Source organism: Saccoglossus kowalevskii, chromosome 20 (assembly GCF_978046115.1).
Source record: "Saccoglossus kowalevskii chromosome 20, keSacKowa6.1, whole genome shotgun sequence".
In the NCBI taxonomy this organism is placed as follows: domain Eukaryota; kingdom Metazoa; phylum Hemichordata; class Enteropneusta; family Harrimaniidae; genus Saccoglossus; species Saccoglossus kowalevskii.
In genome coordinates, this window is record NC_140660.1 from 3,091,505 (window position 1) to 3,119,423 (window position 27,919).

General features: G+C 35.7%; 1 pseudogene; it reads right to left on the reverse strand.

The window, feature by feature from the left end:
• On the reverse strand, positions 1-27,308 carry LOC146729895 (ubiquitin-conjugating enzyme E2 Z-like; annotated as a pseudogene).
• Between the last annotated feature and the right edge of the window lie 611 nt (positions 27,309-27,919).

A 27,919-nucleotide genomic window follows, 5' to 3' on the forward strand; every position in this document is an offset into this window, starting at 1 on the left:
TTGGGTGGTGAAATAACTCATAATAATGAAAGTTTATTTTGAAAAAAAATATTGCAAGGAAAAATAACATTTCTGTCGATTTTGAAAACCAGTGCGACCATAACTGCAATTGCACGGATGTCACACATAATTAACATATGATTCGTAATCATAGTTCACTTGGATTTGGTCATGTGATCGAAAGGTTATCACCTGATATCACTTTATCATAGAGCTGGTTGATAACCATGACATCATGGGTTGTATTAACCAATTACCTTCGATTTATGGAAAATACTAACCTATGAGGTCACTCATGTCAGCCAGCTCTACGATCATGTGATATTCCTTTCTAAAGCTAAGACTATATATGGTAGCTCACTACCATAAGTATAACCTTAATGCAAATAAAGTTTCCATATAAGGAGAGGTGGGAATCCACTGCATAATTTCTAAATAACACAAAAAAATGCATTAACATTATGAGTATGCAAATTCATGTACATATAAGGTAAGACAAGACAAGACCTCTCAGTAAATACCATAGAAGGAACTCATTAACATTATTATAATGAGTATGCAAATTCATGTACATATAAGGTAAGACAAGACCTCTCAGTAAATACCATAGAAGGAACTTATTAACATTATTATAATGAGTATGCAAATTCATGTACATATAAGGTAAGGTAAGACAAGACATCTCAGTAAACACCATAAAAGGAACTCATTAACATTATTATAATGTATGCAAATGAGGTTACACTGAAAAAGGATTTTGCTTCTCCTCATCAAGAAGTCAGTTTGAAACTTAAACTTTTCACCAGCAGACTTCCTTGCCAAAATTGTTCTACACTTTTTCTTAAATTCTTCAATATTTTTGGAAATGAATTCTTCTATTGGAGTCAAGACACAATTTGAGTCAGTTTTTAGTTTTTACTCAAAAAAATATTCTAAAGTTAAGTGCAGATTATAAACAGGATTATTTTGTGAAATTGTGACGAAAAGGTTAGCCTCACGTTTCTGTTGTCAATTTGCATACTACCTATGGTAGAATGGGGAAAATGTTTTTTGTTTTTGTGTCTTGTTGATCCATGTCAACCTTTAATAAAAAGTATTTGAAAGCATTATTTATTAAATATCAAATGTTGGAACATATAATCCTGTTGTCATAGTATTAAATAATCTAAATACCAAAAAAATACAATAACTGAACTACATCACTCCATCGTTTTTTTTTCAATTTTCGAAGGACGAGAAGCAAAACCCTTTTTTAGCCAAAGGCAAATAAAAATATAACTCATGAATATGCAAATCAGCTGTTTGATTGTTCGTTATTTGTATCTGTATCTGATGTACTCATATCGCTGTCTAAGTCAGATAATTTGTCGCCTAATTTTTTATCTAGTCGCCTCTTGATTTTATCTAATCTCAGCTTTAATGCAGCATACTCGAATCGTCCTCGCTTCTTAACCAAAAGGATTCTGAAATGAATAAGAAAATAACTTTAACATCATGGAAGATTAATTAGACATCAATATGAATAAGGTAACATCATGGAAGATGAATTACTCATCAATATGAATAAGGAAATAACTTTAACATCATGGAAGATGTATTAGTCATCAATATGAATAAGGTAACATCATGGAAGATGAATTACTCATCAATATGAATGAGGAAATAAATTTAACATCATGGAAGAAAAATTAGTCATCAATATGAATAAGGAAATAACTTTAACATTATGGAAGATGAATTGGTCATCAATATGGATTAGATTAGATTAGATTAATTAGAGCCAGTGAAAAAAGCTAAAGTCAACAAAACAGCACAAACTCAACTTTGAAGTAGTGTTGAACAAACAATATATATTACACATGTAGGGGGGGTTACACTATTCAGGAGAATCCCAAAGTACAGTTTTCACATAGATTTCAGTCTTCGTTTTCACCATTATGTTTGCCAGGCGATGAAAATATCTGGATGTTCATCCCTGAGAATAGACACTATAGATCACTAGTCACAGTAGATAATTTTACATTGAAAAATAAGGCAGGCCTTAGATTTACCCAAATTTTAGGCTTGAGTAAATTTTGTATATGAACTTGAAATTAAATATTTAGATCAGCTTAAATAGGTAATGCCTACTTGCAAAGACAACATTGCATACAAAAAGTTAGGGGATAAATAATGACATTTTGTGAAAGCAAACCAAATTTTTGATGAAAATTTGCACATAATTTTATTAAAATAGTGCTATTTGTAATCGGAAATGGTGGCGCTAATCTGTTGAAAAGATCATGCCAAGTTGTGAAAAGTAATTGGAAAATTGGTAGATTTGTTTGCAAATTTGACCTAAGTGGTTGTTCAACCAAACACTGCACGTAATTTCAGTATAAATATTGCAGTCGGAAATGGTGGCTCTAATCTGTTGAAAAGATCATGTCAAGTTGTGAAAAGTAATTGGAAAATTGGTAAATTTGTTTGCAAATTTGACCTAAGTGGTTGTTCAACCAAACACTGCACGTAATTTCAGTATAAATATTGCAGTCGGAAATGGTGGCTCTAATCTATTGAAAATATCATGTCAAGTTGTGAAAAGTAATTGGAAAATTGGTAGATTTGTTTGCAAATTTGACCTAAGTGGTTGTTCTACCAAACACTGCACGTAATTTCAGTATAAATATTGCAGTTGGAAATGGTGGCTCTAATCTGTTGAAAAGATCATGTCAAGTTGTGAAAAGTGATTGGAAAATTGGTAGATTTGTTTGCAAATTTGACCTAAGTGGTTGTTCTACCAAACACTGCACGTAATTTCAGTATAAATATTGCAGTTGGAAATGGTGGCTCTAATCTGTTGAAAAGATCATGTCAAGTTGTGAAAAGTGATTGGAAAATTGGTAGATTTGTTTGCAAATTTGACCTAAGTGGTTGTTCTACCAAACACTGCACGTAATTTCAGTATAAATATTGCAGTTGGAAATGGTGGCTCTAATCTGTTGAAAAGATCATGTCAAGTTGTGAAAAGTGATTGGAAAATTGGTAGATTTGTTTGCAAATTTGACCTAAGTGGTTGTTCTACCAAACACTGCACGTAATTTCAGTATAAATATTGCAGTTAGAAATGGTGGCTCTGATCTGTTGAAAAGATCATGTCAAGTTGTGAAAAGTGATTGGAAAATTGGTAGATTTGTTTGCAAATTTGACCTAAGCGGTTGTTCAACCAAATACTGCAGTTAAATGTTAGAAAAATTAATCAAAATTTGAATGAAAGCTAGACTGTAATACGTATAATTTATACAAGCAGCCTGTCGGCTGAGATAGCTCCGCTGTTAGCAATGCACATTACAATTAAAGAACTGAAGATATCATTAGAAAATGAACAATATGTATAGTATTAAAGCAATCGGACTTGCTGTTTTCAACAAAAATTTGAAAATATAACTTTTTATCAAAAATATTCATTAAGATTAGATAATTAAAGAACAAAATCATATCGAAATAAACAAATCTGAGAGAGGTCTAACTGTAGTACCTATGTAGTTTATATAATATCAAAGAAATCAGACTTGCAGTTTTTAACAAAAAAACGAAAATATCACTTTTTACCAAAAATGACAAAAATATTCATCAAAATTAGAGAATTAAAAATATCATCACGAAATGAACAAATCTGAGAGAGGTCCACATGTAGTACCTAGATATGTAGTATCAAAGCAATTGAACAAACAGTTTTTAACAAGAAGTCGAAAATATCACTTTTTACCAATAATGACAAAAATATTCATGAAAATTAGAGAATTGAAGATATCAGCACGAAATAAACAAATCTGAAAGAGGTCCACATGTAGTACCTATAAATGTAATATCAAAGAAATCAGAATTGCGGTTTTTAACAAAAAAACGAAAATATCACTTTTTACCAAAAATGACAAAAATATTCACCAAAATTAGAGAATTAAATATATCATTACAAAATGAACAAATCTGAGAGAGGTCCACATGTAGTGCCTATATATGTAATATCAAAGCAATTGGACTTGTGGTTTTTAACAAAAAGGTGAAAATATCACTTTTTACCAAAAATGACAAAAATATTCACCAAAATTAGTGAATTGAAGATATCATCATGAAATGAACAAATCTGAGAGAGGTCCACATGTAGTACCTATATATGTAACATCTAAGCAATTGGACTTGAGGTTTTTAACAAGAAGTCGAAAATATCACTTTTTACCAAAAATGACAAAAATATTCACCAAAATTAGAGAATTAAAGATATCATCACAAAATGAACAAACATGAGAGAGGAACACATGTAGTACCTAGATATGTAGTATCAAAGCAATTGGACATGCAGTTTTTAACGAGAAGTCGAAAATATCACTTTTTACCAAAAATGACAAAAATATTCATGAAAATTAGAGAATTGAAGATATCATCACGAAATAAACAAATCTGAGAGAGGTCCACATGTAGTACCTAGATATGTAATATCAAAGCAATTGGTTTTAACAAGAAGTCGAAAATATCACTTTTTACCAAAAATGACAAAAATATTCATGAAAATTAGAGAATTAAAGATATCATAACAAAATGAGCAAACATGAGAGAGGACCACATGTAGTACCTAGATATGTAGTATCAAAGCAATTGGACATGCAGTTTTTAACAAGAAGTGGAAAATATCACTTTTTACCAAAAATGACAAAAATATAAATCAAAATTAGAGAATTAAAGATATCATCACAAAATAAACAAATCTGAGAGAGGTCCACATGTAATACCTAGATATGTAATATCAAAGCAATTGGACTTTCGGTTTTCAACAAGAAGTCAAAAATATCACTTTTTACCAAAAATGACAAAAATATTCATGAAAATTAGAGAATTAAAGATATCATCACAAAATGAACAAATCTCAGAGGGGTCCACCCAAGGTACCTACATACCAAGTATCAACGCATTCGGGCAAGCGGTTTTCAAGAAGAAGTAGAAAATAGCATTTTCGACCAAAAATGACAAAAATTTTCGCTATAAATAAGACAATTGAACATATTCACACGAAATGAACAAATCTGAGAGAGAACCACCCAAGGTACCTTCCTAGAAAGTTTCACAGCTATACAGTTTGTGGTTTTTAAGAAGAAGTCGAAAATGTAAAGTTGACGACTGCGACGACAACGGACAATCAGTAATACTATAAGCTCCGCTCGACTTCGTCGACAGCGGAGCTAAAAATATAAACAGACAGCACTGACTAAACATACAAGTCATTGAAAATGACACAGTCTGTAAAATTTTTGAAAGTTCTCTTTGTGCTCGTCATATTAAAGCAGAGGGGTTGTCACATTTTAAACAAACAAGTTGGCCGCCAGTCGGCCATATTTGATTAAATTGTGAAACAAATTGTCCTAACATGTATTCTAACATGTATAAAGTATGTGCCAAATTTGAATGAAAACTGACAAAGCATGTCCAAGATACCTTATATAAAAAACAAAACAAGATGCCTACCAGTCGGCCATCTTTGATCCAATTGCGAAAGAAATTGTCATGGACATGTATCCTAACATGTATAATCTATGTACCAAATTTGAATGAAAACTGACAAAGCATGTACAAAATACAACATTTTCAAAAAAACAAGATGGCTGCCAGTCGGCCATTTTGAATCGAATCGCTAAACCACTGCATGTGCATATGTCACACATAAAGTACTAGGCACATGCAAAGAATGAATAGAATCGGTCCAAAGGATTCTGAGATATGACTCTGGACAGACGTACGGACGAACAGAGTCCTCATTTTCAGACTTTGAACAGGGACTAATAATGTTAAGAAATAGCGTACAAAGTTGTGTATATTCTGTACCATACTGATCACCTACCTGCATGGCTTGAGATGAGAGATGTGCACTATCATTCACTGTGGCTATATAATAATCATAAAATTCAGGAAATGATTTTTCCATTACATCTCTGAAACAAATAACAACAAAGTGACATACAGTAGACCAATCACTGATAGCATAGTGGTTGTCACATCAGACTCATGATTTCATTCACTAACAAATGCGAATTTGTCGAAACCAAACAGTGACAACAGGCTGGGAGTGCGCATGCGTGAGTAGTAGAAACATCGGTACCGATCTGCTCCACCAAAATAAGAAAAAAATCTATCGAAAACCTCATCAACCAGGAAAATTTAATACACCATGGCAAGTAATAAGACCAGCTACAAGAACAAAGATAGAAGAGTAGACTAAATGATATCAGGATCGACCAGAAATACAAGGCGAACAACACCGGACCGAGGAGAGGAACAAGATGGCAGTACGGAAAGCAGCAATAGCCAGCAAGATCTTAAAACACTCGTGAACCTGCCTACAGAACAAAAAATAACGATAATCCTAAAGAAAATCTTCGAAATAAAGTCTGATGTCGAGCAGATCGCACCATTAACTAAGAAAATAGAAGAGATGGAAGGAAGGGTGAAAGATATAGAAACATCGATCAAAAATGTCCACGAGAAAATGGAAGAAATTACGAAAGACACAGCCACCAAACATGAATTGACTGAATTAGAAGAAAAACTACGAGAAGTCGAAAAAGAAATAGAAAGACTAAAATGGAAACAAGACGATCAAGAAAATAGAGGAAGACGAATGAATATTAATTTCAGAAACATACCAGAGGGGTCAGAACAAGGAAGCAAGGGATGTATAGAATTTATACGAACATTTATGGAACAACACATGGGGTTAGAATCAGTAAAGAACATAGCGCTACAGAGGGCGCACAGAGACCCACCATTTTTGAACCCGTCGAAAGGAAAAACAACAAACCACAGACCAATAAAAGTGGCATTTGTAAATGCAGGCGAGGCCAGAAATATACTTATGTCGGCACCACGCATTCTGAGAAATCACCCATATAAAGGTAATCATATATTTATCACTGATGACGTCAGCTTAACAGTGCAAGCCGAACGAAACGCCTACTCGAGTACAAGAAGCAGTTGAAGGCTGAACAACCCCAAAAACGATGTTTTGTGGCTTGGCGTGTATCCGCTACATTAATGGTCGAAGGGGACGACGGCAAGATGAAGCAGATGACAGTTAAGGACATTAAATGAGTAATATTACATTAAATGGAACTAAAATTGATTTGAGCTTTGATGAGGTTTACATGTGAGTAACTGTCATTTTGGGGCCGGAGGTAAGATAGGTGTTTTTTTGTAAGTAATTTGTTTCTACCGACATGGTAACACCTGCACTTCACCTTTTGGTTAACTCAATCTCTTGTTATGTATTCATGTGTGGATTATTTGTTTTAGCTTTTATATGTTTTTATTTAAGTTATGTTGTTGTTATACTTCAAAAATGGGCAAAATATTTCAACTTGAAACCTGATTATATGTATAATTATGTGATTGATGGAACTTAGTATTTTAACCTTCAATGCCAGGGGGTTGCGGGATTACAAGAAAAGAAAAAAGATTTCAATCTGGCTGAACAAGAAAAAAGCTAACCTAATTTTATTACAAGAAACACATAGCACCCCATCAGATGAACAGTTTTGGTCATTACAATTTAAAGGCCAGTGCTGGTTCGCCCATGGTACAAGCGCTAGCAGGGGGGTGATGGTGATAGCTAAAGATTTGAATTTATCCATTAAAAAATGCATTATTGACCGGGAGGATGGTAGGTATGTTCTGCTCCATGCGGTATGTGGTGGAAGATCCTTTATAATTTTAAACACATATGCTCCTAACAGAGAAATAGAACATAACCACTTTTTGTCACAAATTGACCAGTTGCTGTTGGAGAATCCCTTTGAACCACAAAGCAAGATAATTTGGGGAGGGGATCTAAATTTTGCAATGAACTTAAAATTAGATAGAGGAGGAGGTAACCCCAAATTTTGGCAAAAATCAGCAAACCAAATGAACGACATTATGGAAAAATACAATGTAGTAGATAATTGGCGTCTATTGAACCCAGAGGTACAGCGATTCACATGGCGGAGAGGTAAACCTTATGTAATACAAAGTAGGCTAGATTACATTTTCATATCGAATGACCTGCAAAGCCTGGTGAATAAAGTTGAGATTATTCCAGGAGTGCAATCAGACCATTCTGCAGTTCAACTTATACTTAACTTAGCCGAATTAAATCGAGGTCCATCACACTGGAAATTCAATGCTAGCCTTGTAAATGACGGAGTCTTTGTAAAAAGTTTGACAGAAAAAATTTCCATGTGGAAAATGGAAGTAGAAAACAAGGATAAGGGATTTATTTGGAACTACATAAAATATAAAATAAGAGAATTCTCTATAAAATACTGTAAAAAAAGGCTAAAAGCCGTAAAGATAAAATTAAAGAATGTGAAAAGGAAATTATACTCCTGGAAAAATTATGTTGCAACACCCCAACTGAAAATAATTTAGAGGAAGCCAGACATGAACTAGAAAAAGAATACGATTACATCACAGAAGGGCAAATAATTAGATCTAGAGCAAGCTGGTATGAAAAAGGCGAAAAGAATAATAAATACTTCCTGGGTTTATTAAAAACAAAAAAAAGTAGATCGGTTATAACGCGACTTAAAAAGAACAATAGAACTATAGAAAATCATAAAGAGGTACTTCTGGAAATAAAATCATTTTATGAAGATCTCTATAGGGCAATCACTAAAGAGAACCCAAACCTGCAGGAATTTTTAAATGACAAAACACCCAAACTGGAGGAAAAATCAAAAAATGTTTGTGAGGGACTACTATCCATTGGGGAGGTATTCAATATGTTGAAATCACTTCCAAAAAATAGGAGCCCGGGAAATGATGGATTGACTTCAGAGTTCTACAAGACCTTTTGGCCCATAGTGGGAAAAATGGTTGTTGATTCCCTAAATTCTGGGTACCATAAAGGGGAATTCTCAGTCTCACAACGTCAAGGTATAATAACTTTAATTGAAAAACAAGGGAGAGACCAACAGCAACTTAAAAACTGGCGGCCAATCACACTTTTAAACGTGGACATGAAACTTGCATCAAAATGTTTAGCAAAAAGAGTTGAACAAATCTTGCCTGAGATAATTGGTTTATTCCAGGTTGCTTTTGTGAAGGGAAGAATTGCAGGAGATTATATAAGACTGATAGACGAAATTTACAACTATACACTGGAGCAGGGTTTGCCTGGCATCTTGTTGGCAATAGACTTTGAAAAGGCCTTCGACACCGTCAATTGGAAATTTCTTTTACGTGTTTTAGAAAAATTTGGATTTGGGGAACATTTCTGTAGATGGGTCAAAGTAATGTACACAAACATTCAAAGCAGCTTAATGAATAATGGTTATAGCACGGGATATTTTGAAGTCCAAAGAGGGGTGAGACAATGGGACCCTTTGTCGCCAGCTTTATTTATATTGGTACTGGAAACATTACTTATTGCAATAAGGGAAGACAAAAATATTAATGGTATTTCAGTGGCAGGGCAGCATGTTAAGGAATCCGCATTTGCGGATGATATGACATGCTGTCTCTCTCTGACTGTAAATCTGTGGAAGTTTTATTATGCAAGATGAAAACATTTCAGACATGCTCTGGGTTGAAAATAAACAAAGGAAAAACGGAAGCGGTCTGCCTGGGAAAATGGAGAAACAAAAAAGATGAGAAATTCTGGGTAAAGTGGCCCACCTCGCCTATTAAGATTGTGGGAGTATACTATTCATACGATAGAGTGGAAATGAGAGAAACAAATATAGAAAAACCCCTAAGAAATCTGAAAAGAATCCTTAATCTATGGAAGTGCAGAAAACTCTCCCTGTTTGGGAAGATTCAGATAATCAAAACATTTGGGTTATCTCAATTTACATATATTCTATCTAATACATATGTGCAAAATAATGTTTTGAAACAAGTTCAAAAACTAATATACAATTTTATATGGGAAGGTACAGACCGAATAGCAAGAAAAACTATGATAGGGGAGGTGGGCAGTGGGGGAATAAGAATGTTAGATATATTCATCACAAAGAAAACTCAAAGGATTCTTTGGATAAAACGTTTAATATGATAGGGGAGGTGGGCAGTGGGGGAATAAGAATGTTAGATGTATTCTTCACAAAGAAAACTCAAAGGATTCTTTGGATAAAACGTTTAATATGATAGGGGAGGTGGGCAGTGGGGGAATAAGAATGTTAGATGTATTCATCTCAAAGAAAACTCAAAGGATTCTTTGGATAAAACGTTTAATATGATAGGGGAGGTGGGCAGTGGGGGAATAAGAATGTTAGATGTATTCATCTCAAAGAAAACTCAAAGGATTCTTTGGATAAAACGTTTAATATGATAGGGGAGGTGGGCAGTGGGGGAATAAGAATGTTAGATGTATTCTTCACAAAGAAAACTCAAAGGATTCTTTGGATAAAACGTTTAATAAATGACGAAATACACCATCCCTGGAAATTCTTTGTACAAGACAAAATTAATAAAATTGGAGGGTACATATTATTAAAATGCAACTTCTCAGCCAGACTGCTCCCAGTCAAATTTACAGAATTTATTTTAGATTGTTTAAACATATGGCAAGAAATAAACGAGCATAGAGGAATATATCAGATTTTATGGAACAATAAATTAATCAAAATTGGGGGAAAATCAATATATTACCGCAAGTTTGATGAACTAGGAATTAGATACATATCTGATCTATACAGTGGTAAAAGAATGAAACCTTGGGTTGATTTTCAGAGGAGAGGTCTAACAATGATTGACAAACTAAAATGGGTTGGATTGTGTAACACTATCCCAGACACTATTCCTGGAACGTAAAGAAATAACAATTATAGTTGAAAATAAACAAATTCACCTGGAAAATATAACAAGAAAATCCTTAAAAGGAGAGCTAATCAACAGAATTTCTATGAAACCCAGAAGTCAGTCAATAATTGAAAATAGATTCACTGATGTAATAGAATGGAACCAAATGTATAAAATGGTCATCAACTTAACAACAGACACGAAAACCAGAGAATTTCAATTCAAACTTTTACACAATATTCTGTACACTAATTATCAACTGCACAAAATTAACCCACAACGCTTCCCAGAAGAAAAATGTACCTTTTGCAATGATCACCCAGAAACGCCTAAACACCTCTTTATGTAAGTATGTGGTGTCCCTATGGCAAGATATCTTTGTAAATCTAGGGGAAGCACTTCAACTCAGTAGTGTGCCAAATAAACTTTGTTTGATATTGGGGAATCCTGAATATAGTTGGCAAGTGAACTTTATAAGTCTACTAGCTAGAAAACATATCTATTTCTCAAAATTCAAAAAAACAGTGCCAAACTACCTAAATTTCAAGCATTTGCTGAAAAGATATTTTGAAATTGAAAGACAAATTGCAAGAATCAGTAAAGAACATAGCGCTACAGAGGGCGCACAGAGACCCGCCATTTTTGAACCCGTCAAAAGGAAAAAACAACAAACCACAGACCAATAAAAGTGGCATTTGTAAATGCAGGCGAGACCAGAAATATACTTATGTCGGCACCACGCATTCTGAGAAATTACCCATATAAAGGTAATCATATATTTATCACTGATGACAACAGCTTAACAGTGCAAGCCGAACGAAGACGCCTACTCGAGTACAAGAAGCAGTTGAAGGCTGAACAACCCCAAAAACGATGTTTTGTGGCTTGGCGTGTACCCGCTACATTAATGGTCGAAGGGGACGACGGCAAGATGAAGCAGATGACAGTTAAGGACATTAAATGAGTAATATTACATTAAATGGAACTAAAATTGATTTGAGCTTTGATGAGGTTTACATGTGAGTAACTGTCATTTTGGGGCCGGAGGTAAGATAGGTGTTTTTTTGTAAGTAATTTGTTTCTACCGACATGGTAACACCTGCACTTCACCTTTTGGTTAACTCAATCTCTTGTTATGTATTCATGTGTGGATTATTTGTTTTAGCTTTTATATGTTTTTATTTAAGTTATGTTGTTGTTATACTTCAAAAATGGGCAAAATATTTCAACTTGAAACCTGATTATATGTATAATTATGTGATTGATGGAACTTAGTATTTTAACCTTCAATGCCAGGGGGTTGCGGGATTACAAGAAAAGAAAAAAGATTTCAATCTGGCTGAACAAGAAAAAAGCTAACCTAATTTTACTACAAGAAACACATAGCACCCCATCAGATGAACAGTTTTGGTCATTACAATTTAAAGGCCAGTGCTGGTTCGCCCATGGTACAAGCGCTAGCAGGGGGGTGATGGTGATAGCTAAAGATTTGAATTTATCCATTAAAAAATGCATTATTGACCGGGAGGATGGTAGGTATGTTCTGCTCCATGCGGTATGTGGTGGAAGATCCTTTATAATTTTAAACACATATGCTCCTAACAGAGAAATAGAACATAACCACTTTTTGTCACAAATTGACCAGTTGCTGTTGGACAATCCCTTTGAACCACAAAGCAAGATAATTTGGGGAGGGGATCTAAATTTTGCAATGAACTTAAAATTAGATAGAGGAGGAGGTAACCCCAAATTTTGGCAAAAATCAGCAAACCAAATGAACGACATTATGGAAAAATACAATGTATATCTAGCGTCTATTGAACCCAGAGGTACAGCGATTCACATGGCGGAGAGGTAAACCTTATGTAATACAAAGTAGGCTAGATTACATGTTCATATCGAATGACCTGCAAAGCCTGGTGAATAAAGTTGAGATTATTCCAGAAGTGCAATCAGACCATTATGCAGTTCAACTTATACTTAACTTAGCCGAATTAAATCGAGGTCCATCACACTGGAAATTCAATGCTAGCCTTGTAAATGACGAAGTCTTTGTAAAAAGTTTGACAGAAAAAATTTCAGTGTGGAAAATGGAAGTAGAAAACAAGGATAAGGGATTTATTTGGGACTACATAAAATATAAAATAAGAGAATTCTCTATAAAATACTGTAAAAAAAAGGGCTAAAAGCCGTAAAGATAAAATTAAAGAATGTGAAAGGGAAATTATACTCCTGGAAAAATTATGTTGCAACACCCCAACTGAAAATAATTTAAATAATTTAGAGGAAGCCAGACATGAACTAGAAAAAGAATACGATTACATCACAGAAGGGCAAATAATTAGATCTAGAGCAAGCTGGTATGAAAAAAGCGAAAAGAATAATAAATACTTCCTGGGTTTATTAAAAACAAAAAAAAGTAGATCGGTTATAACGCGACTTAAAAAGAACAATAGAACTATAGAAAATCATAAAGAGGTACTTCTGGAAATAAAATCATTTTATGAAGATCTCTATAGGGCAATCACTAAAGAGAACCCAAACCTGCAGGAATTTTTAAATGACAAAACACCCAAACTGGAGGAAAAATCAAAAAATGTTTGTGAGGGACTACTATCCATTGGGGAGGTATTCAATATGTTGAAATCACTTCCAAAAAATAGGAGCCCGGGAAATGATGGATTGACTTCAGAGTTCTACAAGACCTTTTGGCCCATAGTGGGAAAAATGGTTGTTGATTCCCTAAATTCTGGGTACCATAAAGGGGAATTCTCAGTCTCACAACGTCAAGGTATAATAACTTTAATTGAAAAACAAGGGAGAGACCAACAGCAACTTAAAAACTGGCGGCCAATCACACTTTTAAACGTGGACATGAAACTTGCATCAAAATGTTTAGCAAAAAGAGTTGAACAAATCTTGCCTGAGATAATTGGTTTATTCCAGGTTGCTTTTGTGAAGGGAAGAATTGCAGGAGATTATATAAGACTGATAGACGAAATTTACAACTATACACTGGAGCAGGGTTTGCCTGGCATCTTGTTGGCAATAGACTTTGAAAAGGCCTTCGACACCGTCAATTGGAAATTTCTTTTACGTGTTTTAGAAAAATTTGGATTTGGGGAAAATTTCGGTAGATGGGTCAAAGTAATGTACACAAACATTCAAAGCAGCTTAATGAATAATGGTTATAGCACAGGATATTTTTAAGTCCAAAGAGGGGTGAGACAATGGGATCCTTTATCGCCAGCTTTATTTATATTGGTACTGGAAACATTACTTATTGCAATAAGGGAAGACAAAAATATTATTGGTATTTCAGTGGCAGGGCAGCATGTTAAGGAATCCCCATTTGTGGATGATATGACATGCTGTCTCTGACTGTAAATCTGTGGAAGTTCTATTATGCAAGATGAAAACATTTCAGACATGCTCTGGGTTGAAAATAAACAAAGAAAAAACTGAAGCGGTCTGGCTGGGAAAATGGAGAAACAAAAAAGATGAGAAATTCGGGGTAAAGTGGCCCACCTCGCCTATTAAGATTGTAGGAGTATACTATTCATACGATAGAGTGGAAATGAGAGAAAAAAATATAGAAAAACCCCTAAGAAATCTGAAAAGAATCCTTAATCTATGGAAGTGCAGAAAACTCTCCCTGTTTGGGAAGATTCAGATAATCAAAACATTTGGGTTATCTCAATTTACATATATTCTATCTAATACATATGTGCAAAATAATGTTTTGAAACAAGTTCAAAAACCAATATACAATTTTATATGGGAAGGTACAGATCGAATAGCAAGAAAAACTATGATAGGGGAGGTGGGCAGTGGGGGAATAAGAATGTTAGATATATTCATCTCAAAGAAAACTCAAAGGATTCTTTGGATAAAACGTTTAATATGATAGGGGAGGTGGGCAGTGGGGGAATAAGAATGTTAGATATATTCATCACAAAGAAAACTCAAAGGATTCTTTGGATAAAACGTTTAATATGATAGGGGAGGTGGGCAGTGGGGGAATAAGAATGTTAGATGTATTCTTCACAAAGAAAACTCAAAGGATTCTTTGGATAAAACGTTTAATATGATAGGGGAGGTGGGCAGTGGGGGAATAAGAATGTTAGATGTATTCATCTCAAAGAAAACTCAAAGGATTCTTTGGATAAAACGTTTAATATGATAGGGGAGGTGGGCAGTGGGGGAATAAGAATGTTAGATGTATTCATCTCAAAGAAAACTCAAAGGATTCTTTGGATAAAACGTTTAATATGATAGGGGAGGTGGGCAGTGGGGGAATAAGAATGTTAGATGTATTCTTCACAAAGAAAACTCAAAGGATTCTTTGGATAAAACGTTTAATAAATGACGAAATACACCATCCCTGGAAATTCTTTGTACAAGACAAAATTAATAAAATTGGAGGGTACATATTATTAAAATGCAACTTCTCAGCCAGACTGCTCCCAGTCAAATTTACAGAATTTATTTTAGATTGTTTAAACATATGGCAAGAAATAAACGAGCATAGAGGAATATATCAGATTTTATGGAACAATAAATTAATCAAAATTGGGGGAAAATCAATATATTACCGCAAGTTTGATGAACTAGGAATTAGATACATATCTGATCTATACAGTGGTAAAAGAATGAAACCTTGGGTTGATTTTCAGAGGAGAGGTCTAACAATGATTGACAAACTAAAATGGGTTGGATTGTGTAACACTATCCCAGACACTATTCCTGGAACGTAAAGAAATAACAATTATAGTTGAAAATAAACAAATTCACCTGGAAAATATAGCAAGAAAATCCTTAAAAGGAGAGCTAATCAACAGAATTTTTATGAAACCCAGAAGTCAGTCAATAATTAAAAATAGATTCACTAATGTAATAGAATGGAACCAAATGTATAAAATGGTCATCAACTTAACAACAGACACGAAAACCAGAGAATTTCAATTCAAACTTTTACACAATATTCTGTACACTAATTATCAACTGCACAAAATTAACCCACAACGCTTCCCAGAAGAAAAATGTACCTTTTGCAATGATCACCCAGAAACGCCTAAACACCTCTTTATGTTATGTAAGTATATGGTGTCCCTATGGCAAGATATCTTTGTAAATCTAGGGGAAGCACTTCAGCTCAGTAGTGTGCCAAATAAACTTTGTTTGATATTGGGGAATCCTGAATATAGTTGGCAAGTGAACTTTATAAGTCTACTAGCTAGAAAACATATCTATTTCTCAAAATTCAAAAAAACAGTGCCAAACTACCTAAATTTCAAGCATTTGCTGAAAAGATATTTTGAAATTGAAAGACAAATTGCAAGGCAAAATAATAAACAAGAGGCACATTACAAGAAGTGGTCCCCCTTGATTCCTTGTATCACATAATGTACACTTAGAATATACTAAGGTTTCATAAGTTTTATATGCTATGTAACTTCATTAAAGAAGCCCAATAAAAAAATGTTGTAAACACAAAAAAAAAAAAAAAACAGCGACAACAGTGGCATTAAATGACCAGAACTGACACCTGGTACAAAAAAGGTGATATACAGTACAGCTGTGGTATAAGCCAGGATTACATCATCGGTTCAGTGTCATGCAAACAAACTTTATCTGAAAACCTATAAAATTTGGTGAAAGTGAAACAATTAAATTGATGGATTGTTGTAGAGTTGTTTACCTGAGTTCTTCTGGAATAAGATCACTGGTGCTTTCTAACATATCACAAACCGCTACTCTGATTGTCTCATGTCGTATACAGTCATTATATCGTTGTGCATCACCACTTTGTCTTTCCTGTCAATAAAATGCAAATTGTAATAAGAACATTGACTGTGCCTTGGCAACCGGGAACAAAACATCCCTTGGCAACCGTGTGCAGCATCCCTTGGCAACCGTGTGCAGCATCCCTTGGTAACCATGATTAGATGTGTTTACTTGTAAACAAAACTGAAACGAGTCTGCCATTTTGAATCAAAACTGGAAACCAATGCATGTTATTATGTGTCACATGATGTATGTGTGAAGTTTGAATATAATTGACAGCTAAAGTTATAGCTTTGAAACAAAATTTTTTAGAACACAATGGCCACTAGTCAGCCATTTTCAATCTGACCTGAAAAAAATAAGATGTACATTAAGTAGATATGTATATCAATAGACATAACAGGTTTGATTGAAATGCTACATTGTTACTTACCTGTTCAAACCCTGGTTCATTGTGATATGACTTGTACATTGTTACTTACCTGTTCAAACCCTGGTTCATTGTGATATGACTGGTACATTGTTACCTATCTGTTCAAACCCTGGTCCATTGTGATATGACTGGTACATTGTTACCTATCTGTTCAAACCCTGGTTCATTGTGATATGACTGGTACATAACATTGTTACTTACCTGTTCAAACCCTGGTTCATTGTGATATGACTGGTACATTGTTACTTACCTGTTCAAACCCTGGTTCATTGTGATATGACTTGTACATTGTTACTTACCTGTTCAAACCCTGGTTCATTGTGATATGACTGGTACATTGTTACCTATCTGTTCAAACCCTGGTCCATTGTGATATGACTGGTACATTGTTACCTATCTGTTCAAACCCTGGTTCATTGTGATATGACTGGTACATAACATTGTTACTTACCTGTTCAAACCCTGGTTCATTGTGATATGACTGGTACATTGTTACTTACCTGTTCAAACCCTGGTTCATTGTGATATGGTTTCTAATTTAATAATGATTGTATAGATATTAACACACTGGATAAACTTTGTGCCGGACTCCAGGCTGGACCAGACCATGTACTACAGGAATACAAAGTATTAAATATAAGTGACATGTCCTTACAACTTACTGTACAAACTTATCTCAGTAGAGCTGAATTGTTGGAATAAAGTCAAGTAAACTAACAACGTGCGTTTCATATAATATATATATACAAGAAGATCAATACGCACTACACCGCTGAGTGCAGTAGACATACTTTCGATGGCAATAGGAAGTTCGAAGGAAGCTAATACAGTTGATTTATAACAGATGAAGTAAATGGAAATCACTTTTCAGTCCTCATTGATGCACATACAAATATGAAAGAGTTGGTAAACAAGAGACGATGGCAACTCCACGTTGTGGCAGATTTACACACTACTACAGTTCGACTAAAGTTTACAAACACCATGGTCAGTCACACAAAGTCACCCAAATTCAAAAGGAATTTTTAAATGCGCTGGGGAACACGAGACGAACAATTGTGCATACTTAGATGACAATTCCACGTTATGACGCAGCGTGAAAATTGCAATTTAAAACTTTGCTTGCAGATTTCCGGGGATAGATTTACATAATACTACAGTTCAATAAGTTTACCAACACCACGGCCAGTCACACAAAATCTATCAAAAAGGGAACTGCAAGTCGTATAATGCCAAAACAGTACCATGATTTCACAACTTTCGAAATACGTTCGCTTTTATCGATAACTGCAAGAACAGCCCATAAACACAAAGCCTAAACTAACAGAAATTCGTAACACATCATTTGTAAATTCAATCCATCAAAAAAATATAAAAAACATTTTCATGAACAATTTTTATTATATAAATACACTTTGAAAAGAAACATGATTCATAAACATAAATCTATTTGAATACACTCTCACTACAAATAACACAATACTTATTTTTCAATGGCGTCTCTTCACAGCACAAAATCTTGGAATCATGCACACATGTGAGTACTTCGGTGACACATTTTATAGCTACTGTACGCCCAAAATAGTCCATTATTTATTGCGCAACTGTGACCAAACGACATCATTCTGTTAACATCCACACATTTTCATAAAATCTCCATGCACTTTTCGACCATTCATAAGTAAAATACACTACAATTTACTCCAGAAAAACAATTTTCTTGGTACATTTCTACATTCTTGCATATTAAATGAGGGGTTCAGACACATTCCAAGCGGAACACTTTTCTTGGACTAATAACAAAGCTGGTCAATCTTTTCCCAGCAAAAACAATGTGGAATAAAGTACTAATAACGTGAAGTATAAAAACAAGCAATGAGACCATTAATCCTTTCACCACCACACTTTTTCACCCACATTTTTCTGTACCTTTTTTTACATTATCCAATATTTCGGGAAATGAACCCTAATTTTGGAGCAAATAGACAAAATTTCAGTTTTTACTCAAAAAATTTGACTATTTTTGTTCCAATATTTGAAGAAAATAAAGACTATAAAGAGGACTATTTTGTAAATATGTGATGAAAAGAGGGACCTGGTGGTTAAAAGGTTACTGAAAAGGTACAAACGAGCATTACTCACCCCAATATACTGAGACACATTTTACCATTACGATATAGATTTCGATTAAATCGAACTTTACCATCTCCCGTCATTAATAAATTAACTCGAGATGGTTTGATTGGATAGTCTGGTGAAAATCGGATTAAAAAATGGAAGAAGCCGCCTTCATATGGAGTATCAAATGGTCTGGTTATCAACGCATGAACCTAAAAGACAAAAATACAAAACAATGAAATATCAGTAGCCTAAGGGACATAGACATATCAATTCTGGTCTCAAGTGTACTGGGACTCAAAATTAACAGCAAGCTAAAGGGCGCAGTTGATCTATTCTTGTGCCAGGTGTCCTAAAACTTAAAATTAACATTAGCCTAAGGGGCACATACTATCAATTTATGTCCCAGGTGTTCTAAAACTTAAAATTAACATTAGCCTAAGGGGCATAGACATATCAATTCTGGTCTCAAGTGTACTGGGACTCAAAATTAACAGCAAGCTAAGGGGCGCAGTTGATCTATTCTTGTCCCAGGTGTCCTAAAACTTAAAATTAACATCAGCCTAAGGGGCATAGACATATCAATTCTGATTTCAAGTGTACTAGGACTCAAAATTAACAGCAAGCTAAAGGGCGCAGTTGATCTATTCTTGTCCCAGGTGTCCTAAAGCTTAAAATTAACATTAGCCTAAGGGGCACAGACTATCAATTCTTGTCCCAGGGCAACTAAGACTCCAAATTAAGAGTGACCTAAGGGGCACAGACTATTAGTTTACATTCCAGGGCACAATTTAAAGTTAAAAAAAATAAGCTAAGTTACCAGTAAGCAAATTAAATGTAATGATATACTTTTTACACTCTTTATAAAATTGTGTTTAACCTTTTCACCACCAGACTTTCTCACCAAAATTGTTCTGCACTATTTATTTAATATTCTTAAATATTTCTAGAAATGAACCAAAATTTTTAATTTTGGAGTCAACAAAATCAAAAAATTTGGCTATTTTTGTCCCAATCTTCTGAGGTAAAGTGCAGACTATAAACAGGACTATTTTGTGAATTTGTGATGAAATGAGGGACATGGTGGTGATAAGTTAACTATAAAGATATAAACGAGCATTACTCACCCCAATATACACACACTTTACCATTACGATATAGATTTGGATTAAATCGAACTTAACCATCTCCTGTCGTTATTAATATAACTCGAGTTGGTCTGATTGAATAGTCTGGTGAGAATCGGATTAAAAAATGGAAGAAGCCGCCTTCATATGGAGTATCAAATGGTCCGGTTATCAACGCATGAACCTACAAGACAAAAAGACAAAACATTAAAATATCAGCAGCCTAAGGGGCATAGACATATCAATTCTGATCTCAAGTGTATTAAGACTCAAAATTAACATTAGCCTAAGGGGCACAGACTTTCAATTCTTTGTCCCAGGGCAACTAAGACTCCAGATTAACAGAAAGCTAAAGAGTGCAGTTGATATTTTTCCAGTACCACACATATACCAGAAGGTGGTTCATTAGTACATACCTTAGTGATGCAGTCTTTATCTAGTACCACACACATACCAGGAGGTGGTTCATTACTACATACCTTAGTGATGTCATCTTTATCCGGTACCACAAACATACCAGGAGGCGGTTTATTAGTACATACTTTAGTGATATCGTCTTTATTCGGTACCACACACATACCAGGAGGTGGTTTATTAGTACATACTATAGTTATGTCATCTTTATCCGGTACCACACACGTACCAGGAGGTGGTTTAGTAGTGCATACCTTAGTTATGTCATCTTTATCTGGTACCACAAACATACCAGGAGGTGATTCATTGGTACATACCTTAGTTATGTCATCTTTATCTGGTACCACAAACATACCAGGAGGCGGTTTATTAGTACATACCTTAGTGATATCGTCTTTATCTGGTACCGCACACATACCAGGAGGTGGTTTATTAGTACATACCTTAGTGATGCAGTCTTTATCTAGTACCACAAACATACCAGGAGCAGCTTCATTAGTGCATACCTTAGTGATGTCATCTTTATCCGGTACCACAAACATACCAGGAGGTGGTTCATTACTACATACCTTAGTGATGTCATATTTATCCGGTACCAGAAACATACCAGGAGGCCGTTTATTAGTACATACCTTAGTTATGTCATCTTTATCTGGTACCACTCACATACCAGGAGGTAGTTTAGTTGTGCATACTTTAGTGATGTTGTCTTTATCCGGTACCACACACATACTAGGAGGTGGTTTATTAGTACATACCTTAGTGATGTCATCTTTATCCGGTACCACAAACATACCAGGAGGCGGTTTAGTAGTGCATGCCTTAGTGATATCGTCTTTATCCAGTACCACACACATACCAGGAGGTGGTTCATCAGTAGTGCATACCTTAGTTATGTCGTCTTTATCTGGTACCATACACAAAGCAGGAGGTGGTTCATTAGTACATACCTTAGTGATGTCGTCTTTATCTGGTACCACACACACAGCAGGAGGTGGTTCACTAGTACATACCTTAGTGATGTCGTCTTTATCTGGTACCACACACACAGCAGGAGGTGGTTCATTAGTACATACCTTAGTAATGTTGTCTTTATCTGGTACCACAACCATACCAGGAGGTGGTTTAGTTGTACATACCTTAGTGATGTCGTCATTATCTGGTACCACACACACATACCAGGAGGTGGTTCACTAGTACATACCTTAGTGATGTCGTCTTTATCTGGTACCACACACACAGCAGGAGGTGGTTCACTAGTACATACCTTAGTGATGTCGTCTTTATCTGGTACCACACACACAGCAGGAAGTGGTTCATTAGTACATACCTTAGTGATGTTGTCTTTATCTGGTACCACATACATACCAGGAGGTGGTTCATTAGTACATACCTTAGTGATGTTGTCTTTATCCGGTACCACACACATACCAGGAGGTGGTTCATTAGTACATACCTTAGTGATGTTGTCTTTATCTGATACCACACACATACCAGGAGGTGGTTCATTAGTACATACCTTAGTGATGTCGTCTTTATCTGGTACCACACACATACCAGTAGGTGGTTCATTAGTACATACCTTAGTGATGTCGTCTTTATCTGGTACCATACACACAGCAGGAGGTGGTTCATTAGTACATACCTTAGTGATGTCGTCTTTATCTGGTACCACACACACAGCAGGAGGTGGTTCACTAGTACATACCTTAGTGATGTCGTCTTTATCTGGTACCACACACACAGCAGGAGGTGGTTCACTAGTACATACCTTAGTTATGTCGTCTTTATCTGGTACCACACACACAGCAGGAGGTGGTTCATTAGTACATACCTTAGTGATGTTGTCTTTATCTGGTACCACATACATACCAGGAGGTGGTTCATTAGTACATACCTTAGTGATGTTGTCTTTATCCGGTACCACACACATACCAGGAGGTGGGTTCATTAGTACATACCTTAGTGATGTTGTCTTTATCTGATACCACACACATACCAGGAGGTGGTTCATTAGTACATACCTTAGTGATGTTGTCTTTATCCGGTACCACACACATACCAGGCGGTGGTTCATTAGTACATACCTTAGTGATGTTGTCTTTATCCGGCACCACACACATACCAGGAGGTGGTTCATTAGTACATACCTTAGTGATGTTGTCTTTATCTGGTACCACACACAAAGCAGGAGGTGGTTTATTAGTACATACCTTAGTGATGTAATCTTTACCCGGTACCACACACATACAAGGAGGTGGTTTATTAGTACATATGTTAGTTATGTCATCTTTATCCGGTACCACACACATACCAGGAGGTGTTTTAGTAGTGCGCACCTTAGTGATGTCATCTTTATCTAGTACCACACACATACCAGGAGGTGGTTTATTAGTACATACCTTAGTAATGTAATCTTCATCCGGTACCACACACATACAAGGAGGTGGTTTAGTAGTGCATACTTCAGCGCTGTTGTCTTTATCTGGTACCACACACATACCAGGAGGTGGTTTAGTAGTACATACCTTAGTTATGTCATCTTTATCCGGTACCACACACATACCAGGAGGTAGTTTAGTAGTGCATACCTTAGTTATGTCATCTTTATCTGGTACCACACACATACCAGGAGGAGGTTTAGTTGTGCATACTTTAGTGATGTTGTCTTTATCCGGTACCACACACATACCAGGAGGTGGTTCATTAGTACATACCTTAGTTATGTCATCTTTATCTGGTACCACACACATACCAGGAGGTGGTTCATTAGTACATACCTTAGTGATGTTGTCTTTATCCAGTACCACACACATACCAGGAGGAGGTTTAGTTGTGCATACTTTAGTGATGTTGTCTTTATCCGGTACCACACATATACCAGGAGACGATTCTTTAGTACATATCTTAGTGATGTTATCTTTATCCGGTACCACACACATACCAGGAGGAGGTTTAGTTGTGCATACTTTAGTGATGTTGTCTTTATCCGGTACCACACATATACCAGGAGACGATTCTTTAGTACATATCTTAGTGATGTTATCTTTATCCTGTACCACACATTTACCAGGAGGTGTTTTAGTAATACATACCTTAGTGATGTCATCATTAAAAAAATGGAAGAAGCCGCCTTCATATGGAGTATCAAATGGTCTGGTTATCAACGCATGAACCTAAAAGACAAAAATACAAAACAATGAAATATCAGTAGCCTAAGGGGCATAGACATATCTATTCTTGTCCCAGGTGTCCTAAAACTTAAAATTAACATTAGCCTAAGGGGCACAGACTATCAATTCTTGTTGTCCCAGGTGTCCTAAAACTTAAAATTAACATTAGCCTAAGGGGCACAGACTATCAATTCTTGTCCCAGGTGTCCTAAAGCTTAAAATTAACATTAGCCTAAGGGGCACAGACTATCAATTCTTGTCCCAGGGCAACTAAGACTCCAAATTAAGAGTGACCTAAAAGGCACAGACTATTAGTTTACATTCCAGGGCACAATTTAAATTTTCAAAAAATAAGCTAAGTTACCAGTAAGCAAATTAAATGTAATGATATACTTTTTACACTCTTTATAAAATTGTGTTTAACCTTTTCACCACCAGACTTTCTCACCAAAATTGTTCTGCACTATTTATTTAATATTCTTAAATATTTCTGGAAATGAACCAAAATTTTTAATTTTGGAGTCAACAGACACAATTTCAGTCAATTTTCAGTTTTTAATCAAAAAATTTGGCTATTTTTGTCCCGATCTTCTGAGGTAAAGTGCAGACTATAAACAGGACTATTTTGTGAATTTGTGATGAAATGAGGGACATGGTGGTGAAAAGTTAACTATAAAGATATAAACGAGCATTACTCACCCAAATATAGACACACTTTACCATTACGATATAGATTTGCATTAAATCAAACTTAACCATCTCCTGTCGTTATTAATATAACTCGAGTTGGTCTGATTGAATAGTCTTGCAGAAATTGAATTAAAAAATGGAAGAAGCTGCCTTCATATAGAGATTCAAATGGTTCAGTTATTAACGCATGAACCTACAAGACAAAAAGACAAAACATTGAAATATCAGCAGCCTAAGGGGCATAGACATATCAATTCTGATTTCAAGTGTACTAGGACTCAAAATTAACATTAGCCTAAGAGGCACAGACTTTCAATTCTTTGTCCCAGACTCCAGATTAACAGAAAGTTAAAGAGCGCAGTTGATCTTTTTCCAGTACCACACATATACCAGGAGGTGGTTCATTAGTACATACCTTAGTGATTTCGTCTTTATCCGGTACCACACACATACCAGGAGGTGGTTTATTAGTACATACTGTAGTGATGTCATCTTTATCCGGTACCACACACATACCAGGAGGTGGTTCATCAGAAGTGCATACCTTAGTTATGTCATCTTTATCCGGTACCACACACATACTAGGAGGTGGTTTAGTTGTGCATACTTTAGTGATGTCATCTTTATCCGGTACCACACACGTACCAGGAGGTGGTTCATTAGTACATACCTTAGTTATGTCATCTTTATCTGGTACCACTCACATACCAGGAGGTAGTTTACTTGTGCATACTTTAGTGATGTTGTCTTTATCCGGTACCACACACATACCAGGAGGTGGTTCATTAGTACATACCTTAGTTATGTCATCTTTATCTGGTACCACTAACATACCAGGAGATAGTTTAGTTGTGCATACTTTAGTGATGTTGTCTTTATCCGGTACCACACACATACCAGAAGGTGGTTCATTAGTACATATCTTAGTGATGTTGTCTTTATCCGGTACCACACACATACCAGGAGGTGGTTTAGTAGTACATACCTTAGTGATGTTATCTTTATCTGGTACCACACACATACCAGGAGGTGGTTTAGTTGTGCATACTTTAGTGATGTTGTCTTTATCCGGTACCACACACATACCAGGAGGTGGTTCATCAGAAGTGCATACCTTAGTTATGTCATCTTTATCCGGTACCACACACATACTAGGAGGTGGTTTATTAGTACATACTGTAGTGATGTCATCTTTATCCGGTACCACACACATACCAGGAGGTGGTTCATCAGAAGTGCATACCTTAGTTATGTCATCTTTATCCGGTACCACACACATACTAGGAGGTGGTTTAGTTGTGCATACTTTAGTGATGTCATCTTTATCCGGTACCACACACGTACCAGGAGGTGGTTCATTAGTACATACCTTAGTTATGTCATCTTTATCTGGTACCACTCACATACCAGGAGGTAGTTTAGTTGTGCATACTTTAGTGATGTTGTCTTTATCCGGTACCACACACATACCAGGAGGTGGTTCATTAGTACATACCTTAGTTATGTCATCTTTATCTGGTACCACTAACATACCAGGAGATAGTTTAGTTGTGCATACTTTAGTGATGTTGTCTTTATCCGGTACCACACACATACCAGAAGGTGGTTCATTAGTACATATCTTAGTGATGTTGTCTTTATCCGGTACCACACACATACCAGGAGGTGGTTTAGTAGTACATACCTTAGTGATGTTATCTTTATCTGGTACCACACACATACCAGGAGGTGGTTTAGTTGTGCATACTTTAGTGATGTTGTCTTTATCCGGTACCACACACATACCAGGAGGTGGTTCATTAGTACATACCTTAGTTATGTCATCTTTATCTGGTACCACACACATACCAGGAGGTGGTTCATTAGTACATACCTTAGTGATGTCGTCTTTATCTGGTACCACACACATACCAGTAGGTGGTTCATTAGTACATACCTTAGTGATGTCGTCTTTATCTGGTACCATACACACAGCAGGAGGTGGTTCATTAGTACATACCTTAGTGATGTCGTCTTTATCTGGTACCACACACACAGCAGGAGGTGGTTCACTAGTACATACCTTAGTGATGTCGTCTTTATCTGGTACCACACACACAGCAGGAGGTGGTTCATTAGTACATACCTTAGTAATGTTGTCTTTATCTGGTACCACACACATACCAGGAGGTGGTTTAGTTGTACATACCTTAGTGATGTCGTCATTATCTGGTACCACACACACATACCAGGAGGTGGTTCACTAGTACATACCTTAGTGATGTCGTCTTTATCTGGTACCACACACACAGCAGGAGGTGGTTCACTAGTACATACCTTAGTGATGTCGTCTTTATCTGGTACCACACACACAGCAGGAGGTGGTTCATTAGTACATACCTTAGTGATGTTGTCTTTATCTGGTACCACATACATACCAGGAGGTGGTTCATTAGTACATACCTTAGTGATGTTGTCTTTATCCGGTACCACACACATACCAGGAGGTGGTTCATTAGTACATACCTTAGTGATGTTGTCTTTATCTGATACCACACACATACCAGGAGGTGGTTCATAAGTACATACCTTAGTGATGTTGTCTTTATCCGGTACCACACACATACCAGGCGGTGGTTCATTAGTACATACCTTAGTGATGTTGTCTTTATCCGGCACCACACACATACCAGGAGGTGGTTCATTAGTACATACCTTAGTGATGTTGTCTTTATCTGGTACCACACACATACCAGGAGGTGGTTCATTATATATACTCATAATATCTCTATAACTCAAAGCAACAAAAATGACATTATCATGAGAATATCGCAATCATATAAAAAAAACATCACGAATTTTGATTTCATCCAACAGTGCATGATATCCTATACTTTACGGTAACTAGTGATACCAGTTTCTATTGTATTGCAAATATTTTATTTTAGCTGAAAAGATTTTTTGGATATTTTGTATTAAGTTTATTTTCACTGATTTTTGACGCGTTGAATGTAAAATATAGGAACAGTGTATTTGCTGGTTTTATTTTCAGCAAAAATTAATTCTGATTGAAAATAAAGTATTCTACAGTACTCCTTTTCACTGCATATAATACCAGTTTAATTTTGAGAAAAGCCAAATTCTTCTAAGACAGTGAAAATTTTTGAGGTCAATGACTTATATTTTGTCATCAAAGTCACAATAATTTCTAGCCATAAAAAATGTTGTTATGGCAACAACAAAAAAGTCTTGCAGTGTGAATGATTAAATGGAGCAATTCTTGCTATGAATACATCTAAACCAAATGTAAACAAGCAGCCTCTCGGCTGAGATAGCTCCGCTGTTTGCAATGCACATTTGAATTATAGAACAGAAGATATCATTAGAAAATG